General features: G+C 32.6%; 1 protein-coding gene across 1 annotated transcript in view; it reads left to right on the plus strand.

The window, feature by feature from the left end:
- Positions 1-17,341: 17,341 nt before the first annotated feature.
- The window catches only part of LOC122536188 (muscle M-line assembly protein unc-89-like), a 37,151-nt gene continuing 35,156 nt past the window's right edge, over positions 17,342-19,336 (plus strand). Inside the window, exon 1 of the mRNA XM_043668384.1 lies at positions 17,342-17,786. The gene's annotated coding sequence lies outside the window, so the exon portion shown is untranslated. The remainder of the gene's footprint in view (positions 17,787-19,336) is intronic.

A 19,336-nucleotide genomic window follows, 5' to 3' on the forward strand; every position in this document is an offset into this window, starting at 1 on the left:
CCTACGATTTTCGAACGTAATCGATATTTTTCACGTAAGCGATTTCTCGTAATCGATTTTTAAGAGATAGAGAGAATGGCGGAAGGAAATTCCACCTCGTCTATAAAGAAGAAAGTCTTGTCGAGAAAAATTATCTAAAACCAAATGTTATCCGGAAATTCTCAGGTAAAAATTTAAATCAATAGTTGTTAGATTTCTGTTTGTGTTGTGAATTTTTAAGATAAAACGTGCATTTTTGGTTTCAACTCAAGGTAAGATTTAATCAAATAATTGTTACATATAATTTTCAACAATTAAAAAAGTAATAGCATATAAATATTTAAATAAAACATACTGTGCTAAAAGTTATTTATAATTTTGTACCAAAATTTAATTTTAATTCTAACCATTACAAATATTGTGACTTTGTAATATGACTATCTTTTTATTATATATATACATAATATGCTTTTACTTCTACTGTAACAGTTTCTATTCATTTGTTGATTCTTTAACTTCATACTGAGTGATTCTTAACAAATCTAATACTAAATTAAAAAATAATTTATTAAAGATGTATGTATATAATGGCTAAAATAATAATTCTACTACGTAATATAATAAAATTTCTCATGTCACAGTTTAAAGTATTGACATTTTTTTTTTCATAAAGCGTATGAATATTTTCGTTCTTTTTAAAGAATATCTCATGAATTTTGTTTACTTAATTTAGGACAGAATTTTTTTTTATTTTTTTTCCTAGTTAATGAACGTGCGATTGCAGCGCTTCAACGGTGAAATATTGAATATACTCCCGACGACAATCGAAATGATCGATATTTCTCACGATCGATTTTTAAGCGGTAAACATGGCGGAAGAAGGAAGTGTTATTCAGAAAAATCATCCAGAAAGAAGTATGTTCCAGGAGTTTTCAGGTAGAAATATAAATCAACAGCTATTAGATTTGTGTTTGTATTATGAATTTTTGAATGAAAACATACATTTTAAATAATAATTTTACTGCGTAATATAATGAAATTGTTCAGTTTCCAAGTAAAGTAAAACGTAAAAGGCCTTGAATCTCGAAATTCCAAGTAAAAACAACAACACCAACACAATGTTTACGTTCATCTTACTTATGGTGCTTGTTCGGACAGGATCACCCCATCTCCTATTTTCTCAATTGAAGGATGAGACGTGTGGCGGAGAGTCATTTGGCTGTCGAATTTCGTGACAACAACATGCATTACATCACATTAGGTTCGTAACATTTTCTAATCTATCAATGGCGTCTCTTTGGCACTCTTTTACTTCCATTTATACTTTATTAATAGTATTATTTAATTAATACACGTGGGTTTGACGATTCATTGAGCATCAAGACAACGAAATCGAATAAGATTTTGAACCTTTTCGTGCTGATTTTTCTTCGATCACCGATTTCACTCTTTCGATTATCAGTACCTTGGTAATTGTATTCTCGTACGCTTTTGTAATAGAATTTGAAGTTGATTATCGTTTCACTTTTATATATTTGCCTTCATTTGATATATTTGTTCTAACTTTTGGTTTCTTTTTGCGCAGGTTATTCCTTGGTTGCAAAGATAGCACAAACGCCACGATCATTAATCAATAATCTGATGAACTTTCACGGAATGTTGGTAACATTTTATTCATTCTAGGTATAATTTTATTCATTCATTTGCTATATAATTATATATATATATATATATATATATATATATATATACAATACAATTATACATTGAAATACAATTCAGAATACGTAATTTTGTAATTATATATTGTGTACAAGGAAAAGACTAAATCAATGGTATATACCTTCAAATGGATATACATATTATTATATTAGATTATTAAATTGAAAGTTTTCTTTACTTTACTATACTTTGCTACAATATATTTTCTTTGAACATGCAATTAAACGATTGAGAGCAAGATTTTACACATGTATGATTTTTTAAATATATTTAGCTGTGAAATTTTGATTTGTGCAAGCATTTTCAAATATTTATAATACACAACGTGATATGTTACCAATGTGCATACTTCACATTAATAATGAACATTCAGAATACAACTTCTATAAATATTTCTGCAAATATTGAAATATATTTTATAATTTCCAACTAATATCTTTAATAAATATTCAAGTTTGTAATTATTTTCTAGAAAAATAGCAGTTTTCTGAATGAACATACTCTTTGCCCTTCCTTTTTTAATCAGCTTTATTATTTATTTCAAAAAATTTTTGTGATCGCGCGCAATCGGTACAATCAGTGTTTATTGCGTAATATTTTGATATTTTTTGAGCAAAATGGCTCTCATTAAATTCGTTTAAATTACAATTCGCAAAGTTAGAGTCAGTGTGTCTGTGGATTGTTATTTGATATACTTGTGGATTGTTTTTTCTTTTTCTTTTTTTATATTCTTTTTTATTCAACATTCTTATTCAACGTTTTCGATATATTAGTGCTCAAGAGGATAAGGCCTCTTCAGGAAATCAAGATCGTAAGTAACTTTATATAATGTACTTTAATTTACTCAATTTTTCAAATTTGACAACAAAGTACAATGTTTGACATTTCGTTACAGACGCTCCTCAGCATCAACTTTTTGATATATTTTAAGATTCTGCTTCGCTTTTAAATAAAAAAAAATTCTAATGTTTTATGTTTTGTTACAGATTCTCTACAATCTCTAATTCCCCTTATCCTCCAAGAATCTTACGATACTTCAAAAGCTAAAAATGTAAGTACTTTAGCACATTGTACTTGAATTAATTCTATTTTCTATAGTTCTCTTTTCATTGAAGTCTAATGTAAAATTACAACTATAAAATAAAAACGTTTTAAATTATTAGAATCCCAATTTTTTATCATTATTAAAATTTGAATTTTCACAAATAACACTGTGTCTTTATGTTTTTTAAGAAATTTTTCACGGCGTTCACTTTCACTATGGGATTCTCAGTAGTCTACTTGATGAGGGTCTTCATGATAATTTTCCCTGCTCCAGTGCAGCATCTATAATAACGTTCTTCGCATCTATCCTGTGAGTCGCATGCATTTATGTTCCTCCGGTCACTCAACCATGTCGTAGGATGAAAGGTCCGAATCGGCACGGGTGATTGGTTGTATACGTAGAATTTTTAATGAGCATAGTGATTTTTTATATCCATGAGTAGTAACATCTTTTTCAGGTTTTTTATGTATTAGATCAGGATAGGGCTTCTTGCACATCGCGATTTTAACAATTAGTTTGAATATATATATACAGTAAATATTTGTAAAATCAAAATATATTCAATATAAATATTTGCAAAAGCAAAATATTCTATAAATATCCATATGAATAGATAAATTATAAATAATTATTATTAAAATGATTTCGTTTGAGCATTTTGTAGTAGAGAAGACGGATATCCTCCGACTTCATTGCTATAAAAGATGCTATGAAAGTTATTATTTATTGATACTGAAGATAGTTTTGTTATAATAATTGATAATTTCCAACTTCTCCCTTTTATAGTAGTATTGAATGATGTAATTTACTAAATTTTATAATTTTCGATACAATATAATTGAAATATATAATATATATAACAAAAAAATATAATATATATAATAAAAAATATATATAATATACAATATATTCAAAACAATTTGAAATATATAATAGATTGAAATTCATTCCGTAGAAAAATATATGAAATTTTATGTGCAAGAAGATACTTCGCGACAGGTAGATTTTTGAATCAAGGCAACAAATTTGAAAATTGCTTTCACATTTTCGAAAATGTGCTTTGATAAAGAAATCGCCTGAAATTGTTTTTACTAATATTTAATTTAGAGTTAATTGTTTAATTTTGATTGTTTTAGTCATTTGTTATGATTGATTTCATATCTTTTTTAATAAATACAATTCTTTGTCTTTATTCTATTGCAATTGCAATAATCTCTAAAAGAGTAGTGTCATTACAATTTGAAATAAAATAATGCAACAGTCCGTTAGATACAAATTATATAAACTAATCATTCTTTTAGTTCAGGATTTTCAGATTTAATCCCTTCCGTGTTCATTGTCAGGATCTCACTCACGTGCCCAGGTGCTACTTGAGTGGGTGAAAGACATTGAGTGCGATGACCATAGTTTGTAATTTTATAAAAAATTTCTCAGCGATTGACAATGTATTAGCGTATCGTGCACGACGTATTTTCCCCATATGTGTGTATAGTTAGGATGTGGAATTGCGTCGTTTGTTATATTATTCATTATAAATATTTACGCACTTATAATAATACCTATTAAATACACTATAATTATATTATTAATTATACTATCAGTTATAATAATGAATCCAAGGTCAATTTGCAGAGTTTCTATATAAATTATATGTATCTTTCCTTAGTTACTAATATCTCACATATAAATATAAACGTATTTTAGTCACATCGTTTTACGCAATGGTTGCTAGTTATTGTCAGTCGATTTCAGGAAATTGGTACGTAAATTAGAGTGTGAAAGTTGAATATTAAACTCGGGTGTCGGAGGCGTCCCGGGACGTCCTCTCTAGTTTAGGTCTGCGCCCGAGTGGTATGTGTGAGAACCGTGGAGTGAGTGTGTTGGTGTGCCTGTTTTGTCATTTTTTAAATATAGGGCGTCTGATTAGGATAGGTAGCTTATTTTCTGGTATGTCTGTGTTTAATTGTAAGTAGGTAGGGCCGGGCAGGTTGGCACAGTCTCTGATCGCGTGTCCCCTTTCGCGTGTCTAATCTGTTTCAGGAAATCTAGTTTGAAAAATCGACAGTAAAATTGGTACAAATGGAGCATGCCACTTGTTTCTGGTTTTACTCTTCAATTTTTCGAATTTAGTATCGCGGTCGCGGTCGCGGATAGGTCGCGAATAGGTGCCGAAACGAACGTTTATGTAGGTATTGCTCGAGCACGCACATGCGAACGGACAACGATCACTATAATCGATGATCGTCCATGTGTATTGGGATCAGCTTCCGCGGTTTATCTTTTCATTTCACCTTTATAAGTTATTTTTTGATTTGCGATTAGAAAGACTCGAGCTAGATGTAAGTTTCAGCGAGCATTGCGCTCGAAGAAAGAAGAGGCTCGACAAACTGTCATGAAGAGGGTCACAACAAATGGCGTCTTATCCTCTGGATCATATAAATGATTCCAAAGCATGGGAGGTCATTCTCGTTACTACTTTGTCACTGTGCTCTTTTAGTATTTGTAGTTGTATTTTTTTTTTCTACTCCATCATCGTTCATCATACTTTTGGGCAAATCGTGTTTTTTTTTTGTTAGTGTTGCGAAATATTGATTACGGGTTGAATTAGAGTTGCGAAATAACTTCGCGCCTGTTTATTAGTGTTGCGAGAAATTGATTACGGTTTAAATTAGAGTTGCGAGTAGAAATGATAACCATGTTTGCTATAGATTTGCAAATTATGATACCGCGATTGTCTTTTGCAATTTAGATTTAAATTTTTATAGTTGTTTAATGCAAGATTTATCTTGCTTTCTATTGTTTTAAATTAAATTGTTGCTTTTGATTAATTTTAGAGTGTCAGAATATTTGAACTAGCTTTCTTTTCGTTCAGCTTTGTACTGTTCATCGTAATTTTCATTGAATTTAATTTTAGAATTAGTGTTGCGATATTATTTCATCGCGATTTCCAGTTACTTTTACTCTTAGTATTACGATGTTCCAATTACTTTTTCTCTTAATGTTGCGATAATGAATGATCGTGTTTCTTGAAGTAGCATTGCGTTTACAAAATTCTTTCCACTGGATTCGTGGAAGTTTGCTTCTGCTCCCGGATCACCTGATGCAGCTACAAGAGCTGTACAGTAATCATTCATCAGCAACCTCCAGCATGGTTGCACTGGACGCGTCGCAATTAGTGTTACGCATTTTTAAACATGAGTGCATAATTTAGCGTTTCGTACATATTTTCGGGAATTTTAAACATGACGAAGCACTCTTCGCGTTTGATTTTGAAAATTTCCTATTTTACAATTAATGCTAGTGAATTAGTGTTGCGAAACAAGATACGGTTTGTTGCTTGGATTGGTAATGTAGATAATTATACAGTAGCTTTTCTGGTTATTGTACTGTTGAACAGAAAATGCTTGTTTTTTAATAGCCCTTTTGGCTATTATATCGCGGTTTTCTTTTCAGTAGTCTAGCCCTTCTGGCTATTCATTTACTTTCTTTTTCTAAATGTCGGGACTGTTTTAGTGGTGTGGAATTTTTGTGTTAAGTTTTTTAAACTACTAATCCAACAAATATGTGTGTTACAGATTTATCAATGGATCTATGTGGACGGATAAAAGATGAAATAACAAGGATTGTGGAATTCATAGGGCATGATGTCTGGATCCTGCCTAATGGTAATTAAACATCTTATTAAATTTATTTCACAAATTACTTTGACATCAACAGAAGAAGTACGTAGAATGCACTAAATACAGAAAATTCTATGAAATATGTAAAACAGAATGCTCGTTACAAGATGACTGAAATAAATTCTGCTTAAATTCTATTTCTCTAATTCTCTAATTTTAGAAAAATATGAATTTGTAGAAGACATTCGCACTCTAACAAATCTTTGATAAAAAGATCGTGGCCGAAAAAATATATTGTGTGCTAGGTCTATTCATATAACTTGTTTGTTAAAGTCTCGTAAGATACAATGTGTACTTATGCATCTCGTCTGTGGATTCTCTATATATGATGGTTTTGACTCTCGAAACTTCAAATTCGATAATATAAAAATATATAATTTTGCATTGAGTAAATTTTTATTTACAACTTTTACAGTGTGCATAAATCGGAGAAATTTTTATTTGTAGATTTTTTTCAGATTTGCAGGTGAATTTTTGCACATTTTGTAATATGGGAAATAGGGAAATTGGAAACTAAAAACGAAAATTTTTGTAAAGAAAAAGGGAGAAAAGGGAGTACGAATTTTTAAATATTTTTTCGACATTTGAAGCCTTGAAAAAACTCGAATAAGATAAAAATTACGCGCTCTAATAATATCTCTATGAATAATATCTCTTGAAAATTCACAGTATATAAAACATACGCATCGAATATCTCGATCTCAATTATTCACTAAATAACCAACTTCTGCACAAGAAGATATTATAAGTATCATCAATTAGTGAGCTAGTTGTTATAAAGTTTAGAATCGCTTTTATTATAAATATAAAAAAACATTACGTGCCATATTATGATTTCCATTTCATGGATATATTACTAAATATATCGATACAAATATATAAGTATACGAGGTATCGACCAAGAGCTGATTAAAGAATCTATATTTTTCTTGATGCGTAATTGTGCTTATTGTATCGAGCATTATTCGACCATACATTGCATTGTATTTAGTATACTTCGCGTATGCTTTACACGTTTTCTAATTATATTTCGATTTGCATACACTTTTCATATATTGAAGAAGTCATTGTGAAAATTTATATTACACACGCGAGACGAATGATTCATAATTACGGAGTGGAGAAGCTCGCGTACATATTTTCATAAGGATGCAGTGACAGTTAACGCCTGGCAATCGAGCAAAAAGGAAAAGAGGTTGATTATGTTAACTGGAGCAAAACAAAGAAAGTAAATTACCGGTAGATTAACAGCATCTGTTTCACGTTGGTTCGATGGTACGATGAAAAACTGGCATTAAAAGGGTGCAAAGGTAGATTCTTTGAGTGATAAGTGGAAGTGAGAAAGCACGACGGGATTGAGCGTGGCGCGAGTGAGAGAGAGTGCGCGAGGCGGACATATATGGTTGCGGGGTCTGAAAAGCTCTCAGGTTACGCCGACGGCGTTAACCGTTTTCACGATGATGTTTGCTCTTCTTGTTCCTCTACCTTCTCTCTCCCTCTTTCTCTTTCTCTCCCACTCCTTTTGTTTGTATTTCTCTTTTCTCCTTCTCTGTTTCTCTTCTCTCCTCTTGCTCTTCATTCTTTTCTTTCTCAAATCGCGCCTTTCGATCCCACTTCTCTGCAGTCTTTCTCTTTCTGACGCGTTCGCTCGCGATCTCGGTCATTCGTATGCACAGAGAAATCGCATTTTCTTCGTCGCGCCACGACCAAAAATACCGATGGTCGTGCAGCCATGGGTGAAAAAGAGAGGGAGCTATACAGAGACGTTACTTACGCGACGAAGACAGGAGGACGAAGCGCGGCGTGTCGTCGCCGCAATGCCGCGCGAGAGAGAAGGGGTGAGGTTTTCGTTATTTCGAGATTATCGGGGATTGCCTGCTTTTTGGAATCGTGCCGATCGCCTCGTCCATTCGCGATATCGAGAAGGCTTCTTGATCTTGCTATACATTACCGATAAGTTAAATCATTGGCGCAAATTATTCGTTTCGACACTCAGAATGTAATCAATAATGAGGATACTCAATATACGACGAATATTACATCATATTACGTCAAATAAGAGTACAATTATTTCTGTTGCTGTAATCTATTGATACATGTTAATTCCGCTATTAGGTTAGAAATTGAAATATAATAACCAGATTACGAATCTCTATGCAATTTTGTATTTCTGCAAGCACGATTAAAATGGAATCTAAGTAGACATGTGTCAAATATATAACAAACACTCCACAATTATTCTTTAAGTACTATTATGAAGTTTGTTACCTTTAAATTTCTTATAAATGCATAAAAATCCGTAGTCTAATAATAATTAATTAATAACATATCAAAGGTAAGAACTCTTGAAGATAAGTTAAATTTCAGTTTAGGAAAAACAATTTTTAATAATATACGGAAATAACTGAAAGTTGATAAATATATTAGAAATTATATTAAAAAGTAGTTTCCAATATATTGTCTTCTTAGCTACACGATAGATTCGTCAAGTTGTGTAGAGGATCGGTAAATAGTACGTGTCTGGGATATTAAATAACCGCGTGGGAGTTTAGTAGTCTAAGAATAGAGGGGCAAGAAATGCAGAATCGTAGAGTTTTGGTCCCTGGGTTTATCATTTTTACATATGTACGTAAGAATAAATTTCGGGAACTTGATTCTTTCGGCTGATATCGATCACGTCGAAAGAGCAAGAGTTTATTAATCAAAATTCGCAGCCGAAACGAATGTGACAAAATCGACAAAAATTTCAAATTTTCTTCGATCATGATTTTTCACTTTCTCCAACTTTCCTTTTTGTATGCCGATTCTTTTTTTTTTATTTTATTCTGTGAATACTCAATAACGTTCTTACGTCAGCGAAAGCTGTTTGCGAGTGATGTTTTCTCCGCAAAATATCTTTCGAACTTTTTCCTTCCGAAATTCCAAAACGCGAACTAACTGCAAAATTTTTTTGAGTATAATTAAGGAAATAGAATTTAACCAGAGATTCCTTTCACATAGTAAATGTTATGAGTATTGCACTTTCGATATATAAAATAAAATATGTAATATAAAGTAAAATAATATATAATAATATAATATAAAATAAAATAATTCATTATAACAATGCATGAAAGTATAAACATTCAGGGTATGATATTTCAGGATGTTCTCTACAAATGTTGACATTTATTTATTTTAATTCGGTATTTTAATTCGGCCCCTTATTCGTCGCGTTATTCGAAGATGCAATTTTCCTCGAAATAGATATCAGCTCATTAAGTAGATGTTTCCCTAGCTATTTTGTATCTAAATATATCATGAAAATTTGTAAATAGTAAGTAGATTCATGTGTCGTAAATTTAAGCGCCATGCCATGATTCATAAGAAGCAGAATGAAAGGAGAATAAAACGAATATAATTTCTTCTCAAAAATGTACAAAGTAGAATTAAATAATATTAAAGTATATGCATGTAATTTTCTTCGTTTGTATCATAAAACGGTTGTATGATCAAGGTTGTTTTGCATATAATTGAGCTAATATTTTTAGTATAGTTTTACAAATTACAAATCAGTAGATATTAATAAATATATAATTATAATAAATTTGGTAATAAACAAATTGTGGATTTTTATGTGTTTAGTATAAATTTAAGTGAATGCAATGAATGCAATGAAAACACTGAATACAATGCATATAATTCATCAAGAATCAATATAATACAAAATTTCATTTACTGCTCTTTTCAATCAATTTACATTATCAATCTTTATTTTTAATATTGAGACTATGGAAGAAAATCCCAAGGATTCTCATTATTTTTTCTTCAAACGCTGTAATTTCATAAAATTTAAAGAAATCGATCTACCTGTAATATTTATTGCTTGGTCCTTAACAGTATTATTTTTGATGGATTAAAACAAATCTCTATTTATTAAAATATAAATTTGCACAAAAATTCTACATTAATTGACAGAATCTAACTTGAAACTATGCTTCTTAACAGAAGAAAATTATCACTCCAAAAGGAATTCGCGATTAAGGGAAGTATCGAAAGGGGATAGTTTGTGATACGTAGTGGTACGCATAATAGGGGCCGGTATCTTGTCCTGTCCTCGCACTCATAACATCTATTTCCAGAACAGACCAACGACTAAGTTTAGATCGGCTGTTCCATATACTCGAGCCATTCGCCCACTCGTGCTCTTAAGAAAATCTGATAAACGAACAAATAAGTGATTCGTGGCTATTCCAGTTTTTATCACATCTTTCTGTCTCTCTTTTCCTTTTCTAGTTAAATCTATTTCTCTTTCTGGTAGGCCAATTGTTGTTTTCAAGACATGTGTATGAGTGGTATCTTACTACACACCATTTCGTCCATTTCCATCGTTGAGCAATACAATGATAACAAACGCATCGTGCCGGCACTGTAAAAACACGCAGAGGAAATAAACGTGGTTCTGCACGCGAATCGTTCGTGATACTGTATTTAGGTCGGTCAAGAGGCCACAGTCTGTATGCTCGAGATAAATAGTCCTCCGGTTCTCTCCTTCCTATATTCTGAAAATTGAGCAAATTTTATTCGATTTAAGAAGATTTTTTTAGAGAATTTCTAGGGAATTTATCTTGAAGTGCAGATTCCGGTTTTTCGTGTTTGTCGTGTTTTTAAAAGGACAAATTTTTATAATGTCTTTAAACATTTTAACTCTAGAACGATGAATGGTTGTACAGGACATATTTATTTATTTGTCCTGTACTTACTTACTATTTGTGCACGTCATTTTATATTTCCTATTACATTCACAAGTCTTAATATTTTATTTGCCTTTTAACATATAATGTTAATATTATTTAAAATGTATAAAATTTGATTGTTATTTAGTTTATCGTTTGTCACGCAGAAAGCGATGTGCATTAAGTAAATAAAATTGTACGCGTAAAAAATTATATACTAACTACAACAAATGTATTAATATAATAAAAAAAATTAATTTAATAGTACTACTGTAAATGGAAATAATAGTCACTGTATTTATTTCCTATTATAAAATTAAATATACATACAATTGCATCTGATATCTTCGAATCTTCACCACAGAGAAATAATTCATTTTGAATTTACTCTGATTTCACGTTATTACATTGTTAAAGAGGATGAAGGAGACGTAAAACTATATTATCTCAAAGAAACAAGACTTTTCAAAAGTAGAGAGTTGCAATTTAATAAAACGAGAGAATCACGGATTACTTTTGTTTTTTTCGTATTCCGAACTAAAAGTAAAGCATCCTAAAAATATTTCGAGCATAAAGCGCGAGAAATTTTAGCGACGTGGTGGATTCGTTTGTAACGAACGCGTGACGTTAAGTGTCTCTTTCTCGCTCGTATGCAAAATCTTTTGGAATGTTGTGTGACTTGTTCACACGGGACAGAAGCGTCATGGGTGTTTTATCTCTTGCGTAACATTAAATAATTTGAAGATGTCAAGTCACGAAAATATATACATGTATTTCTATGTAACATATTTCACGATTAGTTAATAGTTTCCAATTGAACTGTATCTATATTCATTTTGAATATATCATAGATCATCCACCATTCACTATCCCTTAAAATGACAAAAGATCAATTAAACATAGTACAAATATCATAATTTTGTGATTTTTACTTTGCAAAAATTTACCAACTCATAGAACAAGTCTAACTGTTAAAACTACCAAATCATAATTGCATTCTTATTTACTTGTCTATCTACTACACTTATAATTTATACATAATATATAATTTATTGTTCTTATTCTTCTCATTCTTAGGTATCAAAACAAATTGACAATTTTTTAAATTTTCACTTTGATGCGCCATTTAATGTCAGAAAGTTTCGGGCATAGAATATTCACTCTACTTTATTAACTCTCATCCGTCTCTCATATATCATTCTGACATAATTTTCTTATAAAATGAGTAAATGAAAGTATGTAAAAACGATATAAAATTGGATATCTATATTTGAGAGTAAATTATGATATATAATTAACTATATAATTCGTATTTAAATTATAGTCTATTTATTAAAAAAAATTTATTATTTATTTTAATATAACTATTTAACTATTTATCCGCATCAATTTTTTTGCCATCGTGCCAATTTGACTTCGAGGCACAAATTAATTTGGAAAAAATGGCGGACGAATGAGGATTAAAAAAGAAGTGTAGAATTCCGTTAGAAATTTAAAGCGACTGCTCCTGTAAGATCTGCCGGTTATTTTGAGCAACGAATTGCAAAGGGCAGCTCCAAAAATGTAACGATGCTTCAGTAACTTCACGAGGAAAGTACGTCACGGATGCAAAAGCGTACGTATGTCGTCACACGGGCGTTTTCCGCGTGATACGTGACTCCGTGCATACGTCTTAGCAAGAGAACGCGAATGCAATTTCGAAATCCGAGTACCATTACTGTAGAATAAACCACGCGTGGCTTTGGCTCATCCAGTTAAAACGTTCGCTGGCATTTTTCTCCTTTGACTCTCGTGTTCTCGTTTCCGCGAAAACGCGAAATTTACGTAGCGGCGTGGATTTGCTTATTTGCCTGCGAAGAAGCCCGTGTACCTTTTCCCTGTAAATCACCTGGAAACATCCAATTCGGCCGCGTCGACAGCTTCTCGCGAATCGTTTCAGGTCAAATTTTCACGGTCGCTTCGATCAATCTATGCGAAATATTAAACCTTTCTATTGGTTTTAATTTTACAGCAGTTTACGAGCTTCTATATATTCATTCCAACAAATAAAAGAGAATTGTAACGTTTTAGGAAAATGAGTTACGTTAAAAAGAAATGAGGATTATAGTGTTCCCGTATTTTGTTTAAACTTAAAGTATTTTAAAATATAATATTTTAAAGTATTTTAGAATTATTATTTAATATAGTCTCCGAATTTCTATTAAAATTTTGATAAGACAGAAATTTTAATTTTTAATTGATTTTTTTAATTTTTAGACAATTTCTAACTTTAGAATTTGAAATAATTTTTATTCTTCCACAGTCTAGAATAATTTTTTTCTATTTCTTTATATAATTTAGAATAATTTTAACTAAACTTGATTGAAAAATTACAATTAGGCAGAAAATGACTCAGACAGAGAATGAAATAAATTAAATTGAGAAAGTTGACATACCTAACTGTTTTTGATCTATTATTCATGATGGGGACGCAATGAGTTCAATCAAGAATAAAACAAATTCTTCTTGTGACAATAAATCCGAACATGACAGAGGCATAACGCGCATGAACATACATAAATCAAATCAGTAAAATGCTTACTTTGATGTACCAACTTTTGCAACAGCCTAACATAACTGCAACAATTTAAAATCTCAGTGACATGATGCATGACAGAGTATTTACCGAGTACATACATTTAAGAATCGTTTTCATTTGTTCAGTTTACATGGTATCTACATCCACGATCGTGATCGATTTTGAAGGAAGGAAGAGTTTAGCTTGATCATATAATGGTTTGCTGTTTGTCGATCTTAAAGGTGGATTGATCAGTTTTCGAATAAGATCGTGCTCGTGGATATCCGCGACGTGGAACAGTGGAAGCGCGAGTGTTCAGGTCGTTAGGTATAGATTCTAATACGCAAAGATAGATTTAGTGGTGAGGGGCGATCGTGTATATTTAGAAAAGTGCTTGGCTTGCCAGAACCGAGAGAGAGAGAGAGAGAGAGACTCGTATCTCTCGACGCTGCGTGCGAGATTTCTCCTTTGAGCTCTTCCTCTTTGTCTTTCTTGCGATATCTCGTTTGTTACCCGCCGGACAGAACGTATTGTAACGTTTTCCCCGTACGAATAAAAAATCTTTTGTTTCCACTACGCGTGTTCTCGTTTTGTCTTTCTGACGATTCTTTGTCGATTCGACTGTCGAGCCACTTCGTTTTGTAACTCACGAACTTTCTCCAAGACGACGTCAGGTTTCTTTAAATGTATTTTTTGAATGTACTTTTAAATACATGTTTAATCATATCTTTGTGTAATCTTCTCTAGATAATTTGAGTTATTTATGTTTTCACAATGAGTAAAATTTCATTCGTAAATTTCTTTGAAGTAAATTTTTATTTTTATTTTTTTTTTCTAAAATCCTTTAAAGATTTGACTTAAAACTGATTGTGTATAATGTAGCAAAAACTTCGTTAATTCATCAATTTTTCATATTTTTTGAGAATTTAAAATATAGTAAAAAAATTAAGCGTAGACACGAACAATTTTCTTTTCCTACAAACAGTACAATACAGCGAAGAGTTCACGAAGAGTTAATATAATTAATATTAATATTAATATTACTAACAATTGACCTATGAAACTCGTATTAGAGAAATTCAAGGGCAAGAAATAGAAAAAATTTTTTATACTATAGAGAATACAAGCTTGATATATTTTACGAAAAATATATTCAAATATCTGCAGATACATCATTATAAATCTAGAAAATTACGAATTGGTAATTTTTTTGTTAAAGGAGTTAGGTATTGACAAGTTTCAATTCACCATGGTGAGAAAAGAGTAAGAAGAAACATAAATCGTATTAGTCAGACGATAATCAGACGGAAATTCGAGGATATATCGACACTGTGTACTCGATTGAAATTTTGAAAGCTGGCCAAAAATGTCTCATAGAAATTCGAACATTTCGCGAAACGAATTGCTCGATAATTTGCGTGTTAGACATTGTCATCGGTGAAATGATATCAGCGGTATAAAGAAAGAAATGAGAAGAGAAAAAAATAATCGATTAGTCCTCGAGATTACCAATGTGACTCGAAAATTTATTTTCGTCGAGAACAGTGGCCAAGACCCACTTCTTTTTCTCCGAGCGATGTTCTATTTCCTACCGCTGCTAATATCTTTCTACTTTTTGTTCGGGAATCAGATTTAAAGGTCAAATTTTCCTGAAGCGATTTCCAGGGTCGTACGATACGTTTAAATATCTGTCAGCTTTTAATTCGTAGAACTTTACTTAATTTGGTTCTATCTGTAAGTGTACGTACAATGAGTCACAGAAATCAACATACATCTGTTATATTTTAAACATTTAAAACATAGAGAGAGAGAGAGAGAGAGAGAGAGAAGGGTTTTGGATATTTATAGATCTTAATTAATTTGATTAAGTTGAAATTAGTTTTCATAATCTTTTTCTACTTATTTAAATTCCCTGAAAAAAAGTAAGAAATATTATTCTTTCAAAATCTAAGAAATAAATCAGAATCTATAAAATATTCCTTTTTCTTTAAATATTTGAAGTTTGCCAACATACGTAGTTTTTCGTGACTGGTTGTACGTTAAGTATCTGTTTCTAATATCTTTCTACTTTTGTTTGGAAATTAAATCTAACGGACAAATTTTTGTATGACGTGCTTCTTTAATTAGAATTAAAAATTTAGACAAAATCTGAAAAAATTCTTTTTAGTATGTACAAATTTTCCAATTAAGTTATACGTCTCACAAATCTTTCTTGAGCCTAAGATTGAGAAATAAAAATTTAAGGATCGTAGCAGGCGAACATCAATGGGCTTTTAATTGTTAGAACCTTGCCGCTTAATTTAGTCCTGTTTACAAGCGTAGATGTATGCATACGTTAAATATCTCTTTCTTGATTCATCAGTTTCAATGAGATACTTCGATTATATTTAAGGATAAGAATAATCATTAAACTGACACGTGGTCTAATTTCGATTCGAGGACGTGAACGCAAAATTCTTGCGGGCTGATTTCTCAGATGTTCCGTCATGCGACTAATTTGGTTGCAGCAGCAATTAACCTGCTGTAAGGTCGTTTATCTTCTTTTTTTTTTTAATCTCACTCGTGCTCTGTGTATACATTTCTCGCGATCTTTGGCGGTTTGTAAGCCTCGTTTAGATCAGTCGAGTAACCACTTCGCTACATGCTACGAACTTATTATTTATTTAATCCATTAACACATCGATTGCCACGTGAAATTTATACGTTTCCCCTGTGTAACATAGAATATTTAATTTATAATATATAATATGTATAATATTATGTTATAACGTAGCAAAAGTGTAAGGAAATTATTTAAAACTTCTTTGTCAATGATATTCATCTTTTAAATTAATTTAATTTATGTAACTCTATTGTAAAAACGAAAGGAAAGAAAAATACTACATACAGATAGTATAAAATGTGCAATATAACAATAATTGTAAAATAATAAATGACTTCAAAGTAAATCATTATAAAATATTCATAAGAGTAGAAACGCTGATCATCAACATGGCTGTCAACGTGTTAGGGATCAAACGTTAAAAATATCTCAATTGCTTTCAATTTTTGTAGAATTGTAAACTCTAGAAATAGCGACGGGGAAAGATATTAAGCGATTACTTGCGGAAATTGCCACGTTAAAAAAATCTTCTCTCGCGAATAATCAAAATTCTATGAAACTTTGTGTCGGTTTCTTCAGAACAAACATGAAAAACAACAGCCCTTGGGACTATGAAAGTAAGACGAAAAAGCATCGTTCGATGCTGCGAACGGTCCGCTTGTTATTTTCTGACGGTTAGTGTCAACTTTATCGGTTGAATACCTCAATCGCCCACTAATTACAAAGCTTCAAGTTCAATAGCAATCGAAAGTGCCAAGAATAAGGGTGGATGGTGCGTACTTACGAAGGATGAATATCTGGAAGGGGTAACTGGGCGGGAGGACAGTGAATAGGGGGTATGCACCAGTGTCTGATTCGGATGTCTACGGGGTAGCTGGTGGAAGATCGCGCAGGACTCCGCGCTGGTTTTGCGATCAGTGTCAGGAGTCAGCCTCGAAATTCGCCGGCGTAGGCGTGTAAGGGTGGGAGAGATCGGGGCAGATGTGGTTTATCGTGGAAGTCGCGCCGACGCAGAGACGCTGGACCCGAACGTCGAGAGGTGTCACGACGATATTTCGTGCGGTTAGTTGGCGCGCGGGGCCCCGGTGACTAGGACGGGTAAGACAGACGCTCCGTATAAAAGGAGAGACAGGAGACAGGGCCAAAACGAACAGGATAATATTATAAACGGAGCGACGACCACACAGTGACGACGACTGACGACAAAAGACGATCGAATATTAAAGAAAAATTTCTCTCTATATATTTTTGTTCCCTTTCTGATATTTCTCTCTCTCTCTCTCTCTCTCTCTCTCGTTTTTCTACTGTCGTTTTCACACCGACTTCCGAGAATCAAAGTGCGCGATTGACGAGCCGTGAGCTCGACCCACTCGAACAGTTGAACCGTTCATAAGGTGTCTGGAATCGAGGATTTCTATCAGAGAATCATCACAGCGGATCGTTTTTACTTGTCGTACCAATTTGGATATTCCAACGCTCGCTTCAAGTAAGTTTTCCCGTTTGACAGACTGGCTGGATCCTTGATCGAGAGGGTATACGAATGTGCGAAAATGTTGACGAAGTACACAGTGCGCCCTATTGTATCCTTTATTTTATGTCAATTATCTTCTTCGTTCATCCTTCTCTCGGTTCCCTTCTTTCGTTTCCCTTACGAACGGTTTCCCATCTTTATTTATGGTGAATCGCGGGTGCTTTTGGTGCTTCAGTGCTTCAAAGTGGTTACGTTTCGTTCGCGAGCACACGTGCTATACTCGTTCGTATCCCCTTGGAGATCGTTGGATCAGGACGTCGGTGCGTAAATATTCTTTCAGTTGGATATACCTCGTCGATCTTTGTGCGCGTTACGTAGTTATTATTTCGATCGAGATCCGAAGATTTCCGTGCAGATCCAGTGCGACGAAACGTAACGCGCGAGTGATATTAGTCAATGATAATCGTTTCATCAATTTTGGACAATAACGATCTGTTACTTAATCGTGATCTTAAACTGCGATAAATTACGAAAAAATTCGGACGATGAAAGATAGGATCTTCGAAGGGGGTGGCGACTGATACGATGACCTTGACACGCGTTTCGTTTTAAGAAGCACAATGTCATAAGGTGACTAGGCACGGTTGGTTCATGAGGGGATTAATTGGAAATAACGACTCATCGAAAGCAATTTCTACCGTTCGTCGTCGAAACGATGATCTAGCGGCTTAGTGACTAATTGCCACGAGTCTGCTCGCGTCCAACCACCAAGAACTATTCGTAGACTACTATCTAGGTATCTAGGCTCGAAGTCTACTTATTTTTAGAAGGGCGTAACGTGAGGAGGAACAGTTCGTCGTCTCGTTCGATGTTCCAACCATCTAATCACCTATAGTTTTACCGTTTTGTCGGTATTTCATACCTCGCACGTTCGCATACTCATTTATCCGTTTGTCCTGAATCTATCACCTAAGTTTTTATTATCTTTTTCTGTTTTCTTAATCTTAATAGAGTGCTATTATTATCAATAATACATATATACATTTTATTGTACCTATATATATATATGTTGTTTATCATTATCATTATTAATAATAATAATAATAAGCAATATAGAAGTAATAAATGATACGTATAAGTATATATATAAACGTATAAATAGTAGGTGAGAAATCTGGTAAAGTATCTAAAGAGTCCAAGAATTCATTTTACATAAATGTTTAAAGGAGTACGAAAGGAGGTTCGACTTGTCAAAGATTTGTCGTCGATCTTTCCCTCGATGTTCTTGATAATTTCGCGGTATTTATATGGTCGGCCTACCTGAAAATTACACCTGTTGATTGTTAGGCCTCGTTGGAATCAGCTCGGATGACTAATTCATTGTTTTGGTCTTTGCTTGTCATCGCCGAATCCTGTTGATGTATCGTTTGCCTTTTTTTAAATCTTATCGACGCCAGTTGTTAGTTATATTTTTTGACAGTGTATCTCGAATCTGTACCACGGCGCTTGGCGACATTACTTGTTGTACGTTCGTTGTAGGTTGGCACTATAAATACTCTTTATAT

Source organism: Frieseomelitta varia, unplaced genomic scaffold (genome assembly GCF_011392965.1).
Source record: "Frieseomelitta varia isolate USP_RPSP 00005682 unplaced genomic scaffold, Fvar_1.2 scaffold_1015, whole genome shotgun sequence".
Lineage (NCBI taxonomy): Eukaryota > Metazoa > Arthropoda > Insecta > Hymenoptera > Apidae > Frieseomelitta > Frieseomelitta varia.